Here is a 5,486-nt window from a genome sequence, read left to right as displayed (position 1 = left end):
AGAACTGCGCCAGCTCAAACAAGGGCTCAGACGACTAGAGAGGCAGTGGAGACATACTCGGGACGAAGCAGTGAGAACATCCTACAGAACGTTTATGAAGTCTTATGAGATGGCAGTCAAGGTTGCAAAGAAAAATTACTTTGCAACCAAGATTGCATCCGCAGATTCGCGCCCAGCACAATTGTTTAGAATAATTGGGGATCTTATAACATTGCCACAAGGCAAACCAAACATTAGGGAATTGGAGATCGGCTGTGAGGCATTTGCGAAATATTTTGCGGATAAAATCTCACTGCTCCGCCAAGACCTGCCTACCACCTTGGAAACAGTGAGTGAAATTGAGGCTCCGTGCCTGTCTTCGGGCTTGGCCCTGGATCATTTCGATCCGCTCAACCTGGAGGAAATCGATGGGATCCTCTCCGCTGCTCGCCCAACAACATGCGATTTGGATCCTTGCCCCTCTTGGCTGATTAAATCTTGCCAGAGGGAGCTTAGATGTCCTTTACGGGACATCATAAATAGATCCCTCGTAGAGGGCACTTCCCAACGCCTTTGAAAGAGGCGTTGGTTCGCCCTCTCCTAAAAAAAAGTACAGCAGACCCGGCCGAATTGGCAAACTACCGTCCGGTGTCTAACTTACCATTTTTAGGTAAAATTATTGAGAGGGCAGTGGCGTTGCAGCTACAGAGGTTCCTAGATGACGCTTCCGTTCTTGACCCATGCCAGTCTGGGTTCCGACCGGGCCATGGGACGGAGACAGTGCTGGTCGCCTTGGTAGATGACCTCCAGCGGCATCTGGATCGGGGCGGCGCCGCGGTACTGATGTTATTAGACCTGTCGGCGGCATTTGATACAGTCGACCACCAGTTGCTAAAGCGTCGCCTCGCCGACATAGGGGTTGGGGGGTTGGCCCTACAATGGCTTTCCTCCTTCCTCTCTGATCGGGGACAAAGGGTGGCCATTGGGGGTGAGCGATCCCAGAGGCGCACACTTGACTGTGGGGTGCCTCAGGGAGCAGTTCTCTCCCCAATGTTGTTCAACATCTATATGCGCCCCCTTGCCCAGATTGTCCGGAGATTTGGGCTGGGTTGCCATCAATATGCGGATGACACCCAGCTCTATCTGCTAATGGATGGCCGGCCTGGCTCCGCCCCGGGGAACCTGGATCGGGCCTTACAGGCTGTGGCGACGTGGCTCAGATTGAGTGGATTGAAGTTGAATCCAGCGAAGACAGAGGTCCTTTGTGTGGGTCGTGGCGCTCGGGGAGGGGAAATAGCTCTCCCAACTTTTGACGGCGCACCATTGGAACCAGCGCGCCAGGTAAAAAGTTTGGGTGTTTTACTGGAGCCTTCATTATCAATGGAGGCCCAGATAGCAGCCACTGCCAAGTCAGCATTCTTCCATCTGAAGCGGGCAAGGCAGTTGGCCCCCTTCCTGGAGCGCCGGGACCTCGCAACAGTGATCCATGCAACGGTCACCTCAAGATTGGACTACTGTAATGCCCTCTACTTGGGGCTACCTCTGTGCCGGACTCGGAAGCTACAGCTGGTGCAGAACGCGTCGGCCAGGCTACTGTTAGGGCTCTCGAAATGGGAGCACATACGGCCGGGGCTGCGCGGACTGCACTGGCTACCAATTATCTACCGAGTCCAGTACAAAGTGTTGGTTATCACCTTTAAAGCCCTATATGGCCGAGGACCAGCCTACCTAAGGGACCGTCTCTCCCCATATGAACCCCAGAGGGCACTGAGGTCAGTGGGTAAAAACAAAATGACCATCCCTGGGCCGAGAGAGGTCAAACTCCAACATACTAGAGTACGGGCCTTTTCAGCGGCTGCACCGGCATTGTGGAACCAGCTTCCGGAGGAGGTGCGGGCCCTGCGGGACCTCGGCCAGTTCCGCAGGGCCTGCAAGACCGCCCTTTTTAGGCAAGCTTATAACGACACTGACTGCTGAGTTGCCTGGTGTAAGAACCGCCATCTATAAGACTACCTAAACTGGCAGAACCAGCGCCATAACAGCTCAATCGCTGCCAGATACACTCATATATATCTAGGCTAACGAAAATCATGTATTTTAACTTAACTGACTGGTTTTTATGCTTAATTTTAATTGTTAAATTTAAAGTTTTATCATTTATGTTAATGTCTAAGTTGTTGTTAGCCGCCCTGAGCCGCCTAGGCGGGGAGGGCGGGATAGAAATAAAAGTTATTATTATTATTATTATTAACTCCCATCAGCCCCAGCCATTGGCCATGCTGGCTGGGGCTGATGGGAGTTGTAGGCAAAAAACATCTGGAGAGCTACCGCTGGCCACCCCTGCTGTAGATTTATAGTGTGGTTCAGTGGGAAAGGGAGAAAGAAACAGGTGGCTTGCTGGGTTGAACTCCACTGTACCTGTGGGCTTTTGCACAGAGGAAAGGAGGAGGGGGGACAGGACACATGAATGCCCATACTGTCTACTCCCACACCACTTGCTGCTGCCGCCATCCCTGTGGGAGCAACCTTTGGCAAGTTACTTACTGTGTCTCGTTCTCAGGGCCTTTCACACCCTCCTCATCGGCAAGATGGGGAAAAGAATCTGGACTACCTGACAGGACAGTTTAAGGTTACGTATGTAATCAATCTGAAAGCTTCACATGAATGTGAAGTGTTATGGTGCGACTAACACAGCCTTCCCTGAAAGAAAGGCAAGCCAGAGAGAGGTATAGAGGTTAGAGGGTTGGATTAGGATCTGGGAGACCCAGGTTCAAATCCCCGCTCTGATTTTATGGATTTTAAGGTTATGCATGTCTATATAAATTTGTCTACATCTTGTATTTGTAGGATTTTACGACTGTTGGAATATAACCTATATTTGTAGGATTTTACAAATATACAGTAAATTTACAAATTTACTGTTGGAATATAACCTAATCAGGGGTGGCCAAACTTGCTTAACATAAGAGCCTCACAGAATAAACGTCAGGAATACTGTTGCCACTGAAACTATATAACATCAAGGATGCTAGCACCAAATTGTTTTTGATTGTTTTAATTACTGAATGTTAAAATTTTATAATATTGTTGTGAATTTTACTTGTTCGTGGTTTTATGTTATGAGCTGCCCTGAGCCTCCTTCAGCGGGGAGGTGGGATATAAATCAAATAAAGTATGTTTAAGAGTCACAAGACATGAACATCAGATATTTGAGATCCACAAGACCGAAGGGAGGGATGGAGGAAGGTGGAAAGAAAGCAACTGTAAATGCATTTTCCAAGGCGCCAGCTGGCTTGACTTGGAGAAGTGATTTAAAGAGAGAAATGCCTTTCCCAAGTCAGCCAACAAGGTGGAAGGGGCTTCGAGGGCCACATAATATGTGAGAAAGAGCCACATGTGGTTTCTGAGCCGCAGTTTGGCCACCACTGACCTATATCATACCATTCTTGATGAAGAGTGCTGGAAACAGCTGGTGAACATACCCACCACTGAATCGTATTGAAATATGAACTGGTTACTTATAGAAGAGTTGACACTATATATCATTGCACTGTATTTAGTGGATTGTGATTAGGCTTCCCAATTCCCAGGTCCCAGAGGGAGATCCCCCGGTTTTTCAGGCTTCCCCCCTCCCCCAGCCAGCTGGCCGGCGGGGGAAGCCCCGCCCCCACAGCCATCATGCACCTCCATGAACGATTCTCATAGGGAATGATAGGGAATTGATCTGCGGGTATCAGGGGCTCTAGGGGGGCTGTTTTTTGAGATAGAGGCACCAAATTTTCAGTATAGCATCTAGTGCCTCTCCCCAAAATACCTCCCAAGTTTCAAAAAGATTGGACCAGGGGGTCCAATTCTATGAGCCCCAAAAGAAGGGGCCCCTATCCTTCATTATTCCTATGGAAGGAAGGCATTGAAAAGGTGTTCAGTCCCTTGAAATGTGATGGCCAGAACTCCCTTGGAGTTCAATTGTGCTTGTCACAACCTTGCTCCCGGCTCCGCCCCCAATGTCTCCTGGCTCCACCCCCAAAGTCTCCTGGCTCCACCCCCAAAGTCCCCAGATATTTCTTGAATTGGACTTGGCAACCCTAATTGTGATTAAGATAACACGTTTGTATTGAATTTGTACATTGTTGGCATGATTTTTGTTTGTTTGGGTTTTGTTATTCCTTACTGATTTCCCCTGGAGGAAATGGCAATTTCCGAGGGTGGATTCTGTGAAATCACCATCCCTGCTGAGCTCCCTTTTCTTTCCAAACTGCCCCCTCCCCAGGCTCTGCCCCCAAGCCTTCTGGGATTTCTCAGCTCAGAACTGGCAACACCTTGCTTGCTGACCTTGGGCCAGTTGCACATGCTCAGCCTAACCTGACCTCACAAGGTTGTTGTGAGGATGAAATGGAAGAGATGAAGATGCTGTAAGGCACTTTAGGCCCCTCCTGGGGGAAATGCAGGATATAAATGAAGCTAATTAACTAATTGAAAGCATTATTGCTTGTCAAACAGGAACATTGGTTGCAGGACTTGAGATTAACTCAATTTGCTGTGGCAGCCGATAGAAATGGCAATACAAAACGTTATACTGTGTCAGTTGTAGTGGTTAAAGTGCTGGGCATAGTCTTAAACAGCTTAGGTTAAAATCCCCACTCAGGCATGAATCATACCTGTCATCCTATTCTGTTCCACAGACTGAATGAGAGTAGGAAGGATAATATACACTGATCCAAACCCCTTGGAGAACGTGTGGTTTAAAAATGGGAGATCCTTGTTAAATGGATGCTGCTGGAAAATATGACGACCAACCTGCATTACGTAAAGGGCAGAGCGTCCAATTTGTACGTCACTTGGGGGGGGGGGGCGTGTTGAAGGATGGCAAAGGGAGGACCGCTCTGCTCCCGCTCCTCTCTGATTTGAGAAGAACGGAATTATGAACATATGAAGCTGCCTTATACTGAATCAGACCTTTGGTCCATCAAAGTCAGTATTGTCTCCTCAGACTGGCAGCGGCTCTCCAGGGTCTCAAGCTGAGGTTTTTCACACCTATTTGCCTGGACCCTTTTTTGGAGATGCCGGGGATTGAACCTGGGACCTTCTGCTTCCAAAGCAGATGCTCTACCACTGAGCCACCGTCTCTCCCCAATTGGGAATTGGGGTGGTCTGAAGGGGAAACGCCAGGGAATTCCTTGGGTCAAGGGAACGAAGATGAAAGAAGATCTATACTCCTGTGTCCTTTTGAGTTTGGTGTGTGTGTTATTTTTGAGTTGAAAGCAGCTGCAGGGGGTGGTGCAAATCAGATCAGAATGGCAGTTCTGGGGTAGGGGAGTTTCTTTTCCCCAATGTAAATCAGTCTCTCACCTCAGAGAGCCAGTTTGGTGTAGTGGTTAAGTGTGCGGACTCTTATCTGGGAGAACCAGGTTTGATTCCCCACTCCTCCACTTGCACCTGCTGGAATGGCCTTGAGTCAGCCATAGCTCTGGCAGAGGTTGTCCTTGAAAGGGCAGCTGCTGTGAGAG

At 48.9% G+C, this 5,486-nt stretch overlaps 1 non-coding gene across 1 annotated transcript; it reads right to left on the bottom strand.

Moving 5' to 3' along the window:
• Nucleotides 1–5,034: 5,034 nt before the first annotated feature.
• On the bottom strand, nucleotides 5,035–5,101 carry TRNAP-UGG (transfer RNA proline (anticodon UGG)). Its single transcript has one exon. It is a non-coding gene; the product is annotated as a tRNA-Pro (tRNA).
• Between the last annotated feature and the right edge of the window lie 385 nt (nucleotides 5,102–5,486).

This window comes from Heteronotia binoei, chromosome 17 (assembly GCF_032191835.1).
Source record: "Heteronotia binoei isolate CCM8104 ecotype False Entrance Well chromosome 17, APGP_CSIRO_Hbin_v1, whole genome shotgun sequence".
In the NCBI taxonomy this organism is placed as follows: Eukaryota; Metazoa; Chordata; class Lepidosauria; order Squamata; family Gekkonidae; genus Heteronotia; species Heteronotia binoei.
This window is presented reverse-complemented; position numbering and strand designations above follow the sequence as displayed.